Here is a 21,798-nt window from a genome sequence, read left to right on the forward strand (position 1 = left end):
AACGCAATCATTGACCAGCTGCTATCAAGGGTAGTGACTTTGGGAAATGTGCAGACCATTGTGGATGGTTTTAATGCGCTGGGGTTCCCTAACTGCGGCGGTGTGATAGACTGAACACATATCCCTATCTTGCCTCCGAAACACCGGGGCGGCCAGTACATAAACCGCAAGGGGTACTTTTCAATGGTGCTGCAAGCACTGGTGGATCACAAAGGACGTTTCACCGACATCAACGTGGGATGGCTGGGAAAGGTGCATGATGCTCACATCTTCAGGAACTCTGGTCTGTTTGAAGAGCTGCAGGAAGGGACTTACTTCCCAGACCAGAAAATTACTGTTGGGGATGTTGAAATGCCAGTAGTTATCCTCGGGGACCCAGCCTACCCCTTAATGCCATGGCTCATGAAACTGTACACAGGCACCCTGGACAGTAGTAAGGAGCAGTTCAACTATAGGCTGAGCAAGTACAGAATGGTGGTAGAATGTGCTTTTGGACATTTGAAAGCGTGCTGGCGCAGTTTACTGACTCGGTTAGATCTCAGCACAGCCAATATTCCAGTTGTAATTGCTGCTTGTTGTGTGCACCACAATATCTGTGAGAGTAAGGGGGAGACATTTATGGCGGGGTGGGAGGTTAAGGCAACTCACCTGGTGGCCAATTTCGCACAGCCAGACAACAGGGCCATTAGAAGAGCGCAACAGGGAGCGCTGTGCATCAGAGAAGCTTTGAAAGCCAGTTTCATGACAGGCCAGGGTACAGTGTGACAGTTGTGTGTTTCTCTTCAAGTTACCTGCCCCCTATATATATGAAAGGAAATAAAGTCACAATTGTTTAAAAACCGTTCTTTATTATTTGTTGCACAACACATTGACAGAAATCAGAAGGTAGACCGGGGAGGAGGGTATACTGGGGAGGAGGGTGGAGGAGGAGGGAAGGATGGACAAGTCCAGAAACCAAATCAAAATTTCGGATATGCCAGATTTCTGCTGCTTGTGCAATCCTCTGGGGTTGAGTGTGTGGGTCCCCGTAGCCCTCCCCCACACGCCGTGTTCTTGGGCGTCTGGATGAGGAGGCTATGGAACATGGGGAGGAGGGAGGGCAGTTATACAGGGGCTGCAGCGGCAGTCTGTGGTCTTGCTGCCTTTCCCACATTAGATACACCATACAGCGGAGCATGTCAGTTTGCTCCCCCATAAGCTTGACCACAGCATCCTGCCTGCTCTCATCGCGTAAGTCCCTCCTCTCTTCATTTTCATTTAACGCTTTACGGCACTCCGCAATTGTTTGTCTCCACGCATTCAGCTGGTCCCTATCAATGCGGGAGGACTGCATGAGCTTGGCAAACATGTCGTCCCGAGTTCATTTTTTTCGCCTTCTAATCTGAACCATCCTCTGGGACGCAGTAGATAGGGGCCACGTTGGAACATTTGCACCTGGGGGAGGAGAAAAAGGGAGGGTAGTATTTTAAAAGATACATTTTAGAGAGTAAAGGGGACACTTTCTCAGTGAAACAGGCAATTCATAGTAAACAGCACGTGTTCTTTCTGCACAAGGTCGCATTTTGCCTCTTATACTGTCATGCCTGCCACTTCAGTGCGAGTAAGCCATCACACGTGGCCGAGCAACAGAATTCAGCTTGCAGGCAGCCATGGTAAGCCTTAGGGGCATGTGGGGTTCTGCTTCTTCCGCATTCACTTCAATGCTTTCAAACTGCCAGGCCCCCTTTCCCACAGCAAGCAATGCCTGGTGGGTTTGCCATATAAAAGGAGGGCCTGCAGGCTCTCTGGGATGATCGCTTCACACAACTGCCCACCCTCACCCCACCCCACCCCACCCACCCACACCGATCATATGGCTCTGATGAGGCTCTGAGCAGGGATGATCCCTTTAAACTAAACGCGAACAGCCCAGCATGGCTGGGTTTCCCCTCACCCCGCCCCCCCCAGCCCCCGCACTGCGTGGATCCGATCAGGCTCTCACTCACCAGAAGTGCCTTCTCCAGGGTCATGGTCCGGGAGCCCGCATTGGGAGTGGGGGGAGGCTATTGGGTCCAGCGTTAAGAACAGTTCCTGGCTAGGGGGGAAAACGGATTCCCCACTTGCCGCCTGTGCACTGTCCTCCTCCTCCTCTTCATCCTCCAATAACTCATCCTCCTCGCTCCGTGCAACTCCCCCCCTGCAGGTGTCCATGGACAGTGGTGGGGTATTGGTGGCATCACCCCCCATAATTGCATGCAGCTCACGGTAGAAGCGGCGTGTATGGGGCTGTGACCCAGAGCACCCGTTCACCTCCCTGGCTTTTTGGTACATTTGCCTGAGCTCCTTGATTTTTGTACAACACTGTTCTGTGTCCCTGGAGTAGCCTCTTTCCATCATGGCCCTGGAAACTTTAGCGTATGTATTTGCGTTTCTTTTTTTGGAACGTAGTTCTGCCATAACAGATTCGTCTCCCCAACATGCAATGAGATCCAGTACCTCCCGTTTGGACCACGCTGGAGCTTGTTTGCGAATCCGGGACTGTGTGGTCTCTTGTGATGGTGGACTCTGCATGGTCACCTATGATGGTGGAGTCTGCTGATAGTCACCTGTGCTGATGGTGACCAAACAGGAAATGAAATTCAAAAGTTCCTGGGGCTTTTACTGCCTACCTGGCTAGTGCATCGGAGTTGAGAGTGTTGTCCAGAGTGGTCACAAGGGAGCATTCTGGGATAGCTCCTGGAGGCCAATAACGTCAAATTGCGTCCACAGTACCTGTAACCCGAACTGCGATCTTGATTTTAGCGCTACTCCACTTGCCGAGATGGAGTACAGAAATCGGATTAAAGAGTCCTTTAAGAATTGGATTCGTGTGGACGGAATCTGTTTTATTTCGAATTAACTCAGCTAATTCCAAAATAACCGCGTACTGTAGACCAGGCCTTAGATTTTAGCAGATAAATTCCCCCAAAGATTCCCTCCACACTATGGATGCTCCAAACCTGGGGCTGAGCAGGACCTTCCTTGCAATGGCAGTTCTAGGTTGCTGTGGACCATGTCTGGTCCAGGCACCTGTACTGAGAGAAGGGAGACTGTCTCTCCCGTACTCTCAATGACACCCCCACATACACATACTTCTCCAGGGAACCAAGTCAGGGTGAAGAAGGAACCTGCCTAATGTGAATGCAGAGCGAACAAGGGTTGGACCTGTGGAGGGGTGTGGCAGAGTAGATTGGGACAAGAAGCTGGTGAGAGGGAAGGAGCAGGTTGAGATCAGAGGGGTGAGACTGACTGAGCAAGGAGATTGGGATCTGAGAGCCAAGGAGGGAAACAGGTCCCAGGGAGCAGTGGGGAGTGGGGACAGATATGAGATCAGATGAGGAGTCATGAAGGAGATTGGGACAAACTGGGCAATGAGACTAGAACTGAGATTCAGTGCGGCAGGGTAAGGAGGCAAAAGAGGAACAGGAGACCTATCTGATGAGAAGCTGGGCGCAGTGGGAGAGAACTAGCAATGGCTGGGAAAAGAGACTAGGACAAGGAGTCAGGAGGAGTGGGGGTACTGATATTGGAGAAGGCATCCAGGGAGGAAGATTATTACTGGGAGCCAGTGGGGATGAGGAGTATTGGCAAAGTGGCTACCGGAGGGCAGACGGTGCTGGGGCAGAGGGCAGGAGAGACACAGATTGAACGAGGAGCATGTGGTGTGAGGGTGCAGAGGGACTGGGAACAGCCGGATATTAAGACTGGGAGAATGCTGAGGGAGAGGGAAGGCTGGGGCAGGGAATTTGAAGGCATGAGATTAAGACTTGATCGGGAAGAAGACTGGGATGAGAAGCCTAACAAGTGTAGATTGAGACCAGCTAGGTGAAGAGACCAGACTCAGACATGCTGGAGACAATGGGGATAGAAGGGTCAAGCTTGGGGTGAGTGCCCAGAAGAATCTGTCCACTAGAATACATTCCCTTCCAGAGTCTAGAATGGAACCCAAGTGTCAAGGTTCCTTCCCCACTCTGAACTCTAAGGTACAGATGTGGGGACCTGCATGAAAACCTCCTAAGCTTACTTTTACCAGCTTAGGTTAAAACTTCCCCAAGGTACAAATTAATTTTACCCTTTGCCCTTGGAATTTCCACTGCCACCACCAAACTTTAACTGGGTTTACTGGGAAATGTAGTTTGGACACGTCTTTCCCCCCAAAATCCTCCCAACCCTTGCACCCCACTTCCTGGGGAAGGTTTGGTAAAAATCCTCACCAATTTGCATAGGTGACCACAGACCCAAACCCTTGGATCTGAGAACAATGAAAAAACATTCAGTTTTCTTACAAGAAGACTTTTAATAGAAGTAAAGGAATCACTTCTGTAAAATCAGGATGGTAGATACCTTACAGGGTAATTAGATTCAAAATATAGAGAATCCCTCTAGGCAAAACCTTAAGTTACAAAAAAGACACACAGACAGGAATAGTCATTCTATTCAGCACAGTTCTTTTCTCAGCCATTTAAAGAAATCATAATCTAACACATATCTAGCTAGATTACTTACTAAAAGTTTTAAGACTCCATTCCTGTTCTATCCCCGGCAAAAGCAGCACACAGACAGACAGAGACCCTTTGTTTTTCTCCCTCCTCCCAGCTTTTGAAAGTATCTTGTCTCCTCATTGGTCATTTTGGTCAGGTGCCAGCGAGGTTAACTTTAGCTTCTTAACCCTTTACAGGTGAGAGGATTTTTCCTCTGGCCAGGAGGGATTTTAAAGGGGTTTACCCTTCCCTTAATATTTATGACACCAAGTCTCATGATTCCTTTGATATCAGCAAATATCTTTGAAGCCCACGGGCATGGTCTCCCATTCTCCTCTAATGCTGGTCCACACAGAGGATGACAACCTACTATTGCTATCTCTTACTCCATTAACTCAAGCGGCAGAAGTTTGTGTCAGGCATCTAAAGGGTCCAACCGAGGTGATGACCCACATCAGTGTCAAGATGTTGCAACAAGATGGATTTTTTTTCAGTTATTTGTATTACAATAGCTCCCAAGATTGGTCACAAACCAGGACCCCATTGTGCCAGGTGCTGTACAAACACAGAACAAATACGGTCCCTGAAAAACATAGGAAATTGCACACACAAAATCTGCATTAAAAGTACATAGAAGTTGGAAAGTCAAGCGCTCAAAAGTTAAAAAATGCCAGAGTTAAGGTTGCTTGGGCACTCTTAATTTAGTCTCCTTGTCTGAAGTCTTCAGTTACATGCTCACAAACTATTTTCTCCAGCTTGGCTTTGTTTGGCTTTATTTTGTAAAGAGTTAATTGATTCCAATTTAAAATCAAGGAATGGAGGGACCCTGCTGCTGATTTTGAAGGGCAGGACAGAATAATGCCCCAGGAACAACCATTTTAAGGGGAATACTGTATCTGGAATCTAATATTCCCTCTCCTGTATCAAAACAATATAGGGAACATTGTCCCACACTTCAGCAGTGATCATGCAAAGGATCATACTCTGATATTAATCATGCTCTGACCTTTAAAAAAATGTCTGTCCTTTACTTTTTACATGATTTTTTAAATGTATTTCCTTGAAATATTATCCTAGAGTGCTAACGGAAAGATACAGACACACCCAGAAACCAGTCGATTGATTACAAAAGGCATCACCTCAAGTTCAAGTAGTGAAGACTTCACTACAACTAGCTCCTACTGGCAATACCATGCTTGCTGCCTGGTTTCTTTAGCTCTCTTTCACCTACTGCTCAGAGAATGAGACAGGAAACTCCTCTCTCCCAGACAATTGCCTGAATTACCCCACTCATTCCATCATGGAGTTCCTGCCTTCTATCCTGCCAGCCTCCCTTTCAAAAAGAGGAAAAACAGGCCAAATTCATCCCTGGCATTACTCCCTTGACATCAGGCAGTACCACTTTCCATAGTCTCATCTGCAACTATTCACATTTATAAATGCAGAAGTCATCACAGTTTGACCAGCAGCAGGCTAACCACAGATCTGACAAATCATCTGCTCTAGGCCCTGCAATCCTACAATGCCCTCCTCAAGCAAATTCGGTTATGTGGAAACCAAGATTTTATCCCAGTCTTAATATAAAACTGGCTGCCTAGCTGACTTCCCTCCAGTCACCAGCTCCAATTTAATATTTCCCCTACCTCATGAGAGGACATTGGAATCCACCTGCTTTTGTTCTAGGCTCCTACAGGACATCTCAACTGAACTGTGTATGCTCATACTTGAAATGGAGTCTGGGACGTTCCCAACCATGTATCATACTTGATCAAGATCTGCAATCCCATTCTCCAGTACAAGACTGTCTACATACTATCAAATAGAAAAGTGTCACACTGAAGCCCAGAAGAGGTTGGTTCCTAAAACCATTATAACAGTAATAAATGATTTAAGACAGCCAAAATACATCACCACCAACAGCCTAATACATACCAACCCCAGCAAGCACTTTCCAAAAGCACCGTCCCAAATGCAAAATCTTATCACACCATCAGGACAACACATCCTCTTCCTGAACAGCTACCAAAATATTTTACTCCTGAAGACAAACTTCCCCAACCAAGCTCTTCAGCTGCCAAGACATGCCATCATCCTTTAACAGCACACCACCCCTACACTCTCTCCTGCTGCCACACATCCTCCAAAAGAATTCCAACTCAACCTAAAACTTGCTTGTGTATAAAGCAGCTCAATGGCTATAATCAACATAATTTTAAACTGGTATATTTTAAAAGAAATATCTATACATTCACAGTATCAAGTTCAAATTTAATAGAAAAATTCTTTATTTTTTTCTAAATTTAAAATGTTATTTTCTCCACTGGCATATGTCCCTCTCACATGCTTTAGTTAATATTTAAATATTTTTATAATAATTCCTTTAGAAAAACTGAAAATATAAATCTTCCAGAAATAAGTTAACTCCCATTAATTTGAAGAGCAACTCTGTCACATATCAGATAAAAGATTTTTGCATTTGAAATAGCTGTAGTTGTGAAGACTTCCTAAAAAGTGCTTCCAAAATTAAAGCTCAATAATCTAAGCTATAAAAAAATAAGTAACATTACACTTTGAAAAGTAATCAAAGTTTGAAAACAGGCAATCCTTTCTTAATTCATCCCATTATGCTGTACTATAGCAACATACCCAAGTCAGAGCCTCATTTACTAATGAGATTTCTGCAATATATTGCAGTACAAGAGAGGAAATGGAATGTTGCCTATAAATTGACACTCACTGCTGCTCATGGTGCTAACATTTAGACCTGCCAATTTCATTTTTATTCACGAAAGCTTATGCTCAAATAAATTTGTTAGTCTCTAAGGTGCCACAAGTCCTCCTTTTATTTGTGCTCACATACAACACAACACACTCTCCATCCTACCTGCCTGTTTCACTGTGATGAACAGGTTAAGATACTGAAACATTCAAAAATCTGAAGGCTGGAGAAAGGAAGGAACAGCAGGTGCCAGCATTCAGGGTGGTGTCAGGTGTGTTTTTGGTTTTTCCTGTGTATGAGCCGTCAAACTGAGAAACTGGGACTTTGGGGAGACTGCGGCCCTAAAAAGACAGATGGTTTTGTCGTGAAGTGACAGGACAGAGAATTAGGAGGTGAAAACAAGGAACAAGAGTTTATTTAAACTTGCCAACATTTATATAGGTACATTGTGGCATAGCTGGGAACAAAGCTTTAATCTGAGGTAGCAGAACCATGTCTTAACTTCTAGAGTCTAGACCCAGGGTTTTCAATTGGTGCGGGTAACTTGAAGGTAAAGTGTGAGAGGGCACCCACCGGAATGAATCCCATGAACAGAAAAAGAGAGAGAGAAGCAAAATCCCAGACTTTATGACCCCCAAAAGAACAAAAAAGAAAGGAGCAGCTTGCTCACTCACTGACCCCTCCAAAATAAGCCAATCCTGTTGCTGCTCCTAACTTCCTATCCCAATCCACAGTGTTAAGAAGTGGCACTTAACCAAGAGCAGAATACCCCAGCCAGCAAAGTCCCAAAGATAAGCCCCTCAAGCCTGCTCCAACAACCCCCTGGTCAGCACCCACCATCTCCTTTTGTAAGGCAAAGGACATTCAGTATGATTGAATATTAGAGGCCTAATCCCAAATCCAGGGGAGTTTGCCATCGACTTCAGTAGGAGCAAAACTGCACCTAATAAATCTATAGAGGTGTTAAAACAATTTCTCTCACATTTTTTTCACCCAATATCTATTCATGGGTTCTTCCTGTGACTTCAATCCAACAATTCTTTGCAGCTGCACTGGATATTCAAGATTATGCTCAAGAAACAACAATTATGTAAGTACTTAACTAAAAATAGTCCTTCAGTTGGAAAAATTATATTAACCGATATTTTTCTTAAGGGCAGAAAAAGTCCTTAAATAGATAATTTAGATACTCTAATAAAGGTAAAAAAAATATTAAAAAAAAAAAACTTCTTGAGTCAGAGTTGTTAGTGAGCTGAAATATGCAATACTTTATACTTTCAAAAATAATGGATTTATTACATAAGTATAGTAGCAGGGTGGATAAAAAAAACCAATGATTTTTTTTAAAAAAAAATTAAAAATGTATTTAAATTGGATTTTTTTGATAAAAGATAGTTTTAATTAAGATACATTATAGCTCAAAGATATGTCATCATGGAACAAGGATTATAAATTCTAATTCTATAGTATGAGACAATATATTCATGTAATGTTTAAGAGAAGTTTTGTAAATGAGTCCCAAGAGTTAATGGATTAGGGACCCAATCTTATGGGGTTTCAGGGGTTTCTGTACAGATTATTTAGGTTAATCTTTCTATCTACCCAATGGGACTCAGTGCTCAGTCTAGAAGATACCATCAGAGATGCTTAGTTTTGCAGTTCTCAAACTGTGGATTTGTGTCTCCAGAGATAACATGCTTGTTAACAGCCAAAATGTTTTAAATAAATAATATGGAGAGGTGAGAAACAACAGACCTCAACCCTACTGTCCCTCTGCAAGTCTGTGTACAAAGAGTGAATCCCTTACCTCTCTCTAAAAGTGCAAAGTTTCAAAAAGTTAAATGAATAGAAAATTGTTGGGGGGCGGAATAGATCTGGACAAGGAGAAGTCTGGAGATAAATTTGAGACGGGAGGGACAGGCAGTAGAAACAAAAGTGAAACTGTTTGAGCAGCATATTCCAGAAGTTTTGAGGTCTTTCTGAGTGTAGCCTTCACTGATTTGAGCTCTACGATACCATTCTCTCACTAGAAGGGAAAACCTGTAATGGCAGCAGGCCATAAGAGAGACCCAGTTTGGGAATATTTTAATGAAGTTCCTCTACCTAAAAGAATATGTATTAAGATAACAACCAACAAGAATGCACTTTTACGTAGAAATCTGTGATTAAATCAATTCTTCCTGACTAGTGATTTTCCCATCATTTAAATCAATTTGATTTAAATCAAATCCACCCTGTATAATAGCATAAGATTTATGTCTTTTCCTTGCTTTAAGTGCTTAGGTTTTGTAAATGATTTGACAGGTAAATATATTGCTATCACTTGCCTATTTTAACTGTGGTTTAAAAAAAAAAAAAAAACCTCAAAGAACATTGGGTTTGGAATAACTTTAAAGGCTGCCACTCAAATATCACCATCACATATCTATTTAGTCATGCAGGATGCAATAATTTAGCAAATTTTAAAGAAATACTAGATTTTAACAACTTTATCTAATGTTTAATGTGAGTATCTAAATGTTTTTACATTAGTGTTGTTCCACAGATAATTCAACATGGATGACTATGAAGTGCCACCTATTCTCCTACTGCTCTGCCACCCTGTTCCACTGTCAAATAATTAGTCATTCAATCCCATATCTAGGGCACCTCTCTACAACATGGAAGACATTTTGTCAAACCCTCCAAGAGATACACCCAGGATTCTCAACAGCAGCACTCAGAAATGCCACTGGTAGAGACAAAGGTTTTTATTTATTTATTTTTAAACAGACCTTTAGATTCCACAGTTAGCAGAAGCCACAAGTGGTTTGTGTAATAACAGTTGAACTTGCAGAGAAAGAATTGCTTCTTCAGTGCCCTCTAGCAGCCAAGTGATAAAGCAATGAAGACAGTCTCATAAAATACCAGGTTTCAGAGTAGCAGCCGTGTTACTCTGTATCCGCAAAAAGAAAAGGAGTACTTCTGGCACCTTGTTAGTCTCTAAGGTGCCATAAAATACCAGGTAATTCATATTCATTGGGGGCAGCAGAGGAGGTTATGAGGAGGATAGAAACTAAGATTTTAAAAAGGGAGAAAAAGCATTCTGAGAAGTAGGCCCTACCAACTGCTGGACAAGTGTACAACCAGGAAATAAGGAACTCAGAGGAACGTGATATGAAGGGTCTTTCTGGTTGTTTGATAGGGTATTTATATTTTTAAAGAATCTCTTCCTTGTCTCCCTGCAAAACTCCTACATAAATGAAATGCTTATTTCATAGTGTGAGGTCGTGAAAGTGTCTTGAAACTAGCTTTTGTGCACATGTGCCATCTCCTCATGAATAAGAAAGGTAAAACTTAAGGAAATGTATAGGTGTAGCATGACGGTCTTCAGTTTTTCTTAGGTTGTGAGTCCATGTTCAGTCTTGGGAAGAAATACTGTGTGTTTTTGAATTAGGCAAGGTTATTGTAGAGACAATGGTCTTCAGAAAGACATGCTATGGCAAGCGGCAGGAGAGTTTGCTCTCTGCCTTCATCTCTAATTGGAGACATTCTCAAGGCAGAATTGCTATCTGGGAATCAGGCATCAGTGTTGGGCTGAGATTCCTGAAAGAAGAATTGCCTGGATTCTGTTTGACCCCCCATTCCAGGACTGGTGTGTGAGAGTGTGAGTGTAACTACAGTCACGGGGGGGGGGGGGGAAGGAGGGGGATAATTGTGGGAAAGGGCTAAATTTCCACCTTTCTAAGGGCTAGGGGTTTGGCTAAAAAAACTAGAGTTACCAGAAGCTGGAACCTGGTGTCTGGGAACAGTTGTATCTTAGCTTGCATTTGTTTATTTGTTTCTACAGTAAGAACAGAGATGCTTCTGGGGATATCACTATATCATGTACCATCACTATATCAAAGCTGTCCTTTTAAATATTCTTCATCTGCTGTAGCTATTACAGTGCCAGTGCTACATAGACTCATGGCAGCATGGCTGAGTTTGTTTTTCGGTCTGTAGAAGTGAGCAGAAGAGGGGTCCCTGCACAAAAATCACTTGGTTGCTGTAGAGCAAGATCGGAAAATGAATATTAGAAGTTCTCCTGGGCACTTAGGAGCGCAGGGAATCAGATTTACTAGTTCTATTAACCTAATCCTTTATGATGTCAGTTTCCATGCATTGACCTTTAGACTACTTTTCATAAAGAATTGTTTCAACTGGGATTTATGAAAATACATTGACATTAACACAGAAACATTCTCTACCAAAAAAAGAAAAAGTTGTTTGCCAGCACAAAGAATAGGGGCGGAAACATAGAAACTCATACTAAACATACATCACAGAAGCTATACAACAGTGTGTTACTATCAGTGTGGTACAACGAAAAGGAAATTATTAAATAAATGTGGTTACATCTAGCTTAAGTCATGGCCATATTGTTTAGAAAATCTAAACTGTCTGCTATCAGATCAGCATGCTGGGAAAAAATCCTGTAAAAGTGTGACTCAGAAGTTTCTGAGAGATATCAGTAGTGACCAGGAAGTCAGAAAAAGATGATCCTGGGAAGGGCCCAATTCTCACTTTTTTAGGTCCAAGGATTTGGACAAAGGATATCTATGGACCAAGAGATGCTACACACACAAAAAGCAACCCAAAGTTGAAGAAGACGTGTTTGTATGAACTGCAAGACTCAATAATCTCTTAAAGATCTTATTGCACTTTCAAAAAATAAAAATAAAAAGACACTTCTCCCCATGTATCCCCGTCCAATCTCAACGAATAGATCAAACACTCTCTTACACACATTTTTCTCCCTAAATGTTTCCACTATGGGTGATAAGTCTTCAAGGGCCATAACCCACTATGTGGCTCACACAGCACCTTCCAGGTCAATATCACATTATTGTCCATCCATCAGAATCTTGCCCAGGGTTGAAACAACTCCCACTCATTTGTTCGCCCAAGAGAAATGAAAATTCAACCTTGGTGAACAGCAGGCTGCTGAGCGAGCAGGGAGGATCTGAGGGAGCAGAAAGAATCCAGTGCAGGGGAGTTATGGTTGCCAACTGTCTAATCACACAAACCAAAACACCCACAGTTCCCAGCCAATGGGAGCTGCAGAGTCGGCGCTGGGGGTGGTGGCAGCACATGGAGCTGCCTGCCCCGCCTCCCAGGGGCCGCAGGGACGTGCCAGCTGCTTTTAGGAATGGTGCAGATCCAGGGCAGGCAGGGAGCCTGCCTTAGCCCCACTGTGCCGCGGGACTTTCAGCACCTAAAATCTCCCAGTTTGGCTTCAGTAGCCTCCAGGAGATAGGGCGTAATTACGGGAGACTCCCAGTGAAACTGGGAGGGTTGGCAACTCTAGGGGGACTCAGGATGGAGAATATGACAAAGGGAAGGAACTATGTATTTAGCAGAGGGTAAGGAGGCAGTCTTGGGATGCAGAGCAGGCACTCTGATCAATACTCTACTCACCTTACATCAACCTCAGAATAGAAAAAAAAAAAAAAAAATAAGCGGAGCCCCAATCAGAACACTTGCCCTGCCACTCTCCTCGGGTGAAACTAAACAGTCCCCATATCTGGTTAGGGGGCTGGGAAGCATCCTAGTGGTACTTCCCCTCCCCAAGACTCGGGGTGTGAGATGGACACCAGATCCCTCTGTCCCACACTTGATACCAATGAGAGTGAGGATGGAGCCACCGGCCTGGTTGTGCATCTGCATGAGGAAGGTGAGGGGACATGAAGGGGTATACGCCTTTTAAAAGAACAGGGAAGAATGGGAGGAGGGTACTAGTCAACTTACTCCTGGAACAAAAAGATGTAGGGTCAATGTTCCCAAACACGTGCTTTTGTCCCTCCCCTCCATATACTGACCATAGACTTGACCCTCTTCAGGTCAACTTCTCACTATGGTCAAGAGATCATATATGGCTGGCTCTTCTTATTTGCCATATCTAACCCTGAAACACCACCCTAACCTTATCCACAATTCTATTATGAGACAGAAAAGTCTCTACTCCAACTACCTTCTTTATGTGGACTAAAATGCCAATATATTTTCCCTGTTCACCTTCCCAGTAGTTGCCATCGACCCCAGGTTCCAAAAGACTGATCATTTAACTCCCCCAACACAAATGTAGTATGCACATTTAGGCACCAACCCTGCAATGCTATCTTCTGGTACAAACCTGTGCCCATGTCAAGGCCCGTCACTTGACATCTTTAAATCAAAACTGGATGTCTTGATAAAGGATATGCTCTAGCTCAGACAATATGGGCCTGATGCAGTAATTTACTGGGTGAATTTTTATGGCCTGTGTTAGTCAGAAGACTAGACTAGATCATAACAGTCCCTCCGGCCTTATATGAATCAGTATTCTTCAGCCTTTGCAGCAGAATAAATCTGGAATTCATCCAGCCTAAATAATTTTCATAGCCAAAATTACAGGGGAAGACAGAGCCTAAAAATAGGTTTTACAATGGAACTTGGTTGCAATCTTAATTAACGTTCCCAATAAATTTCCCTTCCTTGAACTGAACAAAAAAGACTAGTTCAAAATTATCTGTGCTTTTATTTTGGAATGTCTATGATGTGGGGGGAGTGATAGCTCAGTGGTTTGAGCTTTGGCCTGCTAAACCCAGGGTTGTGAGTTCAATCCTTGAGGGGGCCATTTAGGGATATGGGGCAAAAATTGGGGATTGGTCCTGCTTTGAGCAGGGGGTTGGACTAGATGACCTCCTGAGGTCCCTTCCAACCCTGATATTCTATGATTCTATGAAAACGTGTTATAATCACACAAGTGTGTTTTGTCACTTGTCTAAATTTATAGGACTCAGTCCTATCCTCAGATTCAGACATGCAGTGATGCATACCAGTGTAACTGGCTACTGCATACTGACACAATAGCAAAATTTTACAAGATATGTGGCCGTGCTCATCCATATAACTGAGAATAGGATCAAGTACTTAGCATGGGATCATCTAGGTCATATTAATTATATGATTACTATTTCCTCTTCTGTAGAAGTGCTAGTTTAGTATGCAAACTTTTCAGACAGCACACACACCATATAATTCTTGCTGACATCTCCTACAATATCTTATGAATAGTAACAGATAAAGTATATTTAATAACCACTGTAAATTGGACCATCTTTCCAGGAAAATGAATGTCACTAGAGAACTGTAGGTTACAAGACATTATAAACATGGAAAGCAATGGTGTCTTTATAACTCCAAATATACAATTGTCACATTCCAGATATATTTCTAAACCTTAGAACTTTAAGGATTTTAAGAGATGATAGAAGAAATGTTATGTTAATACTATTGAATTTATTATTTCCCTATGTCTTAAATAACTTAACTTTTAGAGCCAAGAGAATAAACCCCCACAAAAAAACCCCACAAAAATTAAACAAATCTGAAAATGTGTCAAATATAAACCATGGCCAGGCCAATTTTAAATGCGCCACGCGATGGGATTCACACCACCACTAACTCTGGCAGATTATTTTGCAGCTAACAGATCTTATTGTTAAGATTTTCTGGACACTCAGCCTGACTTTTCACGTTCTTACTGTAATTTAACCCTGTTACTTCTGTTTGTTTCCTTTTAGTCTGCTAATTAATTTCTCCCCCTCCTTGATGTTCACATCCTTCAAAGCTTTGTGAACTCGTATCCCCACTTGGTCATCTCTTTGCCAAACCATCAATATTTGGATTTTTATATTTTCCCGCTAAATCATTCTATCAAGGGCTCTAGTTGCTGCTATGTGTGTTGTGGGGTTTGGTCGGGTGGTTTTGGGGTTTGTTTTTTTTTTTCCTTTGTTCTGGTAACTTTTCACACTGCAAATAATCAGTGGGAGGAAGAAACTTGAAAAAGTCCAGAAATTTGCATTTTGGATATTTTCCTCATATGATTAGTTTACATTAAACTAAGTTTAAAACTACTTTTTTCCCCCCCTCTTTCTGACCTTTTGACGTCCATTTGTGTTATTCATGTTCACAGCTCTTCTCCATTATCAACTGTGAATTTCATTCTATATTGTTTACTCTTTTCTAGCTCATTAAAGAATTAATCCAACAGAGATTTTTCTGGGTCCCTGCTAGACACCTACCTAAATGCAATTTGATACTTAGCCATCCATTTTTTCATAACCTTTTGGTTACGGATCTTCAACCTGTTTTTATTGCACAACTGTTCATCTGACAGCTGACTGGAATTAATTTTGAGTGTAGATTTCATGATGCAATCAATACTTTACTAAAATGCAAACACTGAATCTACTGCCTTCCCTTCTTCTTGTAATTTTATTATAAAAAGTTGACAAATAAGTCTGGTGTATCATTCGCCCTTTCTTTTCTCCCCTCCATTGCTACACCAGTCCCTAGAGATGTGCACAGAAATTTAAATTTCACTGCTTTTGAAGAGGCTGGAAGAGCTCGCTCTCCCCACCTCAGAGCTCACTCTCCCTGTCCTGGGGCCAGGGGGGAGGAGTTCTGTGAGGGGCCCATTCCCCTGCTTATCCACCCCGTTGTCCATGTCCCTCAGTCCCTCCTGCATTAGGGCCAGGAAAGAATAACTTCACATCTGTTCTCCCCTCCAACCCACCCCCGTGCTTCAGTGACTCCATGCATCTCCTGATCTCCCCTGACCCATACACTTATTCCTTCCCTTACCTTTCTCCTCAACCTTGTACTCTCCTCAAGCTCCTTCCTCTCACAATACAAGCATACCTTAGTCTCTCCCACCATAAAAATCCCACCCTTGACCTCACTTTCCTCTACTATTAATGTAGTCTCTCTAAGCTCACTGAGCATGCCACCTCCACCTCTGTCTGGAGTTCCTCTCCTCCAATTCCACCCCAGGCCCTCTCCAATCCACCTTCCAAGTTCCATATAAATAGCTCTCATTAAGGTCTCTAATTACTTCTTTTGGACAAAGCCAAATCAGTATTCCATCCTCATCTTCTTCAAACCTTTGACACAATCAACCACACTATTCTTCCTGAAATCTCATTTCCCCCCAACTTTGATGTTTCAGTCCTCTCCTGATTCTCCTCCTACCCCTCTAATCACTCTATCAATATTTTGTTTGGAAGTTCTCCATCATCCTCCCTCCAGCTCACAGGAGGAGGGTCCATAGGGCTCCATCTTCGGCCCCCTCTCCTCTTTCCCCAGTGAGTAGATACAGAGAAGGATCTCATTCACAAACACTAGTTCAACTAACATCTCTATGCAGATGACTTTCAGATTTACCTTCCACAGGAGAAGACAAGTCCAAGCTAAAATCTCAGCCTGTTATTCAGGCAACTCCTTCTGGATGTGCAGCCTTCAATTTAAACTCAACATGGCCAAAACAGAGCTCTTAATCTCTCCTCTCCCTCCTTCCTCATTTACCATGGACACCATTCCTCCTCCCTGTCACTCAGGCCTAATCTAGGCTTTATCTTCAACTCAACCCTCTCTCTAGATCTTCTTTTCTAGCAGTGTCTATATCTTGCTGCTTCTTCCTGCAGAACAACTCTACAATCCAGCGTTTCCTCTCAGGCCACACATCCAAATCTCTCGTCCAGGCCCTCATCTCACATCAACTGCTGCAACCGCCATCAATTAAATACACTGCTCTGTAGATCATGTTCCCAAACTGTTGCTTCAGCCATTTCACCTTTCTCTTTGAAGCCCTACACTGGCTCCCCTGGCTCCATGGTCTAAAACACAAACTACTTGTATTCACAACCTATTCCTGCTCTATTTATCATCCTTTACATATGTAAGCGGGGGAATAGTCCCTCTATTGTGGGGAACTTCCCTGGCTTCTGCACTACCACGGTGAAGTGGGCTAGCGAAAGGATCTGAGTCCTCGCTCCCACTTCCTTTACCCAGTGGCCCCCCTGCCCTGGAGGACTCCCCTTCCACTCTCCTGTCTGGCAGAGTCCTTGTAACCCCAACAAGGCTGGGCCCAGGATTCCTGGGGGGCTCGACCCACAACCCTGCTGTGGTTGACAGGGGCCAGGGTGTCCCCAGTCCGGGGTACTCTCTCTGCACTGGGCACTTCTCTGACCCACTGACCATTACATACAAGTTAAAGCAAATGCAAGTTATTTAATCAACAATTAGTTTTAAAAAGAATAAGGAAAAATGGGAAAGGTTAAAGGAAACACATCACCCCGCTCTGTGGCAGGGAACATCACAAACAGTGTCTCTGGAACGTCAGGGCAGTTCACAGTCTGTTCCTTGTAAGTCCCAGGCCTTCTTCTCAGGCCCTGGCTTTGCTGCAGGGATGCTGTGGGTTGGACACTTGCTCTGGTGGTGGCCACAGGCTCTCAATCTCTAAGTGGTAGGACCCTTCTTCCCAGTTTCGCCCCCGCCCTGTCAGGGTTACGATCCAAGCCTGGCCTGCAGGGCCCCTTGGCTGAGGCATCTCCCTGTGCTGGGCCCGCTGCCCAGGGTCCCCCTCGCTCTCCCCCGCTGCTCACCGCACCCAGCTCCGGACTGCTCCAGCACTCTGTCTCTGCACTGCTGCTGCTCTGCCTCCAGCTCCCTGGGCTGCTTCTCTGGCCCCTCTGCCTCTGGTTGCTGCAGCTCTCCTCCCAGGACAGGTCTGCTCTGCAGGCTGCTTCTGTGACTCTGCTCCCAGCACTGACCTGCTTCGTGGGCTGCTTTTCTGGCCCCTCTGGCTCTGGTTGCTACAGCTTTCATCCCAGGGCAAGTCTGCTCTCTCTAGGCTGTGCCTCTGGCTTTGGGGCTGCAGCTCTGCTCCCAGGACAGGGTCTGCTCTCTCTGGGCTGCTTTTCTGGTCCCTCCGGATCTGGCCCAGCTCTGCTCCTCAGCTCAGCTCGGGCCCCTGCTTTCTCCTTAGCTCGGCCCCACTCTGTCTGACCCAGGCAATTCCAGCTCACACGGAGGACGGGACCCCCCTGGCTTCCTGACTCCCTGATTAGCCTGCCTGCCCTGTCATTCAGGCTGACCTGGAGCATTGGCCTCTCCCCATTGTTCCTGGGGGTTGTCAGTCTCAGGGTCCTAATTCCCCATCGACCCTTCCCCCTTTTAGTACTGGGAGCTAACAACACCCCCACTGAATGTTAGTAAGGGGGCAACAGTCCCCTTACACATACTATTAAGAAATTGATCCCTGCCTCTACTTTCCAACGGGGCCAAGCTTCATCACTTATTAAAATTTCAAACAAGCACTTTAACACACACTCAGAATCCTAGGAAGCATTCCCCATAAAGATACAAGCAACCACCTCCTTGTTCTCGTTCAAATCCCTCCTTAAAAGACACTCCTCTGCCATAATGCTTAAAAATACCAGACGGTGATTAGGAAGTTTGTGCGCTGTGACCGCTGCTTTTCAAGGTGACCATTTTGGTGTCATATTTACCTAGTGCTCCTGTCTGTTGTATTCACTTCTTGTCTTCTACTTAGATTGTAAACTTAAGGCAGAGACTATCTTTTTGGTTCTGAATTTGTCTCATGTTGCTTAATGATCATGGTTCCACTATCTTCTAAATGTTGTGTGATTTCTCCCCCTTCTCCAATTAGTAATTTGTTGAATTATTTCATAAGGAAAAGAAGTTAGACAACTATGGGATAGTACCGGCCAAAATGAGTGCAACGTTTTCTTTTCCTTCTGTATTCAGGTCAGGGGCAGCAAAAGCGTCCTAACAGTAGAGGGGTCACCGGTGCCCAAACCCACCCACCTGCACCACCCCGAGTCCCACTCCCACGCCACCCTCCATCGCTTATCCTTACGGACAGTTAAAAAGTGGGCGGGCATAGTCCTAGAATCATAGAATATCAGGGTTGGAAGGGACCTCAGGAGGTCATCTAGTTCAACCCCCTGCTCAAAGCAGGACCAATCCCCAACTAAATCATCCCAACCAGGGCTTTGTCAAGCCTGACCTTAAAAACCTTTAAGGAAGGAGGTTCCACCATCTCCCCAGGTAACCCATTCCAGTGCTTCACCACCCTCCTAATGAAAAAAAGTTTTTCCTACCCTCCAACCTAAACCTCCCCCACTGCAACTTGAGACCATTACCCCTTGTTCTGTCATCTGCTACCACTGAGAACAGTCTAGATCCATCCTCTTTAGAACCCCCTTTCAGGTAGTTGAAAGCAGCTATAAAATCCCCCCTCATTCTTCTCTTCCGCAGACTAAACAATCCCACTTCCCTCAACTTCTCCTCATAAGTCATGAGTTCCAGACCCCTAATCATTTTTGTTGCCCTCCGCTAGACTCTTGCCAATTTTTTCACATCCTTCTTGTAGTGTGGGGCCCAAAACTGGACACAGTACTCCAAACGAATAGAGGGGAACGATCACGTCCCTCGATCTGCTGGCAATGCTCCTACTTATACAGCCCAAAATGCCGTTAACCTTCTTGGCAACAAGGGCACACTGTTGACTCATATTCAGCTTCTCGTCCACTGTAACCCCTAGGTCCTTTTCTGCAGAACTGCTGCCTAGCCACTCGGTCCCTAATCTGTAGCAGTGCATGGGATTCTTCCATCCTAAGCGCACTTGTCCTTGTTGAACCTCATCAGATTTCTTTTGGCCCAATCCTCTAATTTGTCTAGGTCCCTCTGTATCCTATCCCTACCCTCCAGCGTATCTACCACTCCTACCAATTTAGTGTCACCTTTAGGGTCACCTAGTACCACTCCTCCCACCTTTTAAAAGTGGGGGGCATGGCCCCTTGGCTCCCCTCTTTTCCAGTACCCCTGATTCAGGTACCTCAGTTTTCTATTACTTAAAAAAAATTGACAATGTAGTAAGTTTGTTTTCTAGGTTATTTAACACTCTTGCATGCATATTCTCTGGACTCAATAAGACTTAGCCCCATATTCTTTAACTTCTTAAATGTTGTTTCCCTGAAATCTAAAATTATTTTTACAGTTGCATACTCGAAGCCCATTTCCTATACAGCTCTCTTGTGTAACTGAACAGGACCACCAGCTAGAGAGCAATGCTTCATATTTTTAAAAAAACATTCTGCCAGAATTTCTGGTCTCAACAGCATGATTTAATTCCTACTTAAATATTTCCATCATGTCAAGTATTGATGGAAATATTTAGCTTTTCTCACAAAACATGTATTTTAACTGAGATTTTTGCAATATTAAGAATCTCTCCTTGCTAATTATAAAATTTATATTTGCATTTCTGCAAGTACGCTAATGCATAACTTTAAAGCCTTAAAATACTAGTAAAATGTACTCTGAAGAATAAATTAAAAATATAAAATAGAAGCTCAATTAAGATACAGTATTTATATTTTTTCCTTTACTATATTTTTCATATGCCAGTTTTTTTTAAAAGTGAACAATTATGATTAATGTGCTTTTCTATGCAAAATCATTTTTGGTAAAGGAAATACTTTTATTGCAGTGTTTCATACCTTAAGAAACAGAAATAAATGGCTGAATCAGTCTGTAAGACAGCAGACAATTCCCGTATATCACATTTTCTTCCATGAACTGAATACTAAAAAGGAATGATCATCACAAACAAAGGCAGACTAAATGTCTGCCAACTGAAACATGACTTTGCACAATGCAAGATGCATTGCTAACCCACACTCCAAACCAGATGAACGAACCACAGACAATACAAGGGTTACATCTTTATTGTATTCTCTTAATCCATAATACAGTCAATAAAAGTACATCCAGCTGTTCTGCAATAAAGTAGCATAGCTACAATACTGGAAGGACTACAGTCCTGCTAAAAATGATATTATCTCTTTTGTAATATAGTTAAAAGAATATATACAAACATTATATCTCCTCCAATGTAGTTTCAGTCTTAGATTCCATACAAGTACGTTTTACTTTTTATCCCTTATTTAGCAGCCTATACACTTCAAATATTTGCATAGTTTAAGAAAAATATCAAAGCATTCTCACAGGCATAAACTATAAATACAAAAAACATTAAGTTAGAGATATCAGGTTAGTTCACATGAATACAAGTATGTTTTCGTAAACAAAAACAGAATCTATATGGTCTGCACACCATTCATTTTTGAGATGCCCAAACAAAGGATATAGTGTTTTCCACACAGAGGGCACATTTCACACATTTTTGACCTATTTGAGCTTGCTGTTTTTGTGAGATCTATCTCTGCACTGCTTTGGTATGTCAAATGTACAGCTTATTAAAATATACACAGCAGTGTACAAACATTTGGATAAGTTTTGGAAAGAAGTGGATGATTATAAATTTAAAAAAATATTATTATAAAAACATGAGGCCCCCTTGTGCAATCTTGTTTCAGAAAAGATACAACAGATGGACAAAAGACAGGCAGAGGTGGAAGGGACATGATATGAATGAAGCCATCATGTTTTGCATGGTAAGCAACAGTCATAGCTTGTCACCTGCCAAGCCATTAAGGATAAAGGGAATAATGGTCCTTCGACTAGACGCAGAAGTGTCACTGTAGCAATCTTCATTCAGGATCAGACACAATGGTCAATTGACTCTCAAATCAATCACTCGAGCTTTCAGGAAATGTCCAACTCATAATAATATATTCATTTCCTATTATTCCCTGCATCTGTTACATTTCAAGACACAGAGCTGAGATGTATTTGGTAGTTGTGAGG

At 43.3% G+C, this 21,798-nt stretch overlaps 1 protein-coding gene across 26 annotated transcripts in view; it reads right to left on the reverse strand.

Annotated features, from left to right (window-relative positions):
* CADPS2 (calcium dependent secretion activator 2) overlaps positions 1–21,798 on the reverse strand; it is a 556,952-nt gene that overhangs the window by 453,362 nt on the left and 81,792 nt on the right. The gene's annotated exons all lie outside the window — the stretch shown is intronic.

The sequence above is a fragment of the Chelonia mydas genome, chromosome 1 (assembly GCF_015237465.2).
Source record: "Chelonia mydas isolate rCheMyd1 chromosome 1, rCheMyd1.pri.v2, whole genome shotgun sequence".
NCBI lineage: Eukaryota > Metazoa > Chordata > Testudines > Cheloniidae > Chelonia > Chelonia mydas.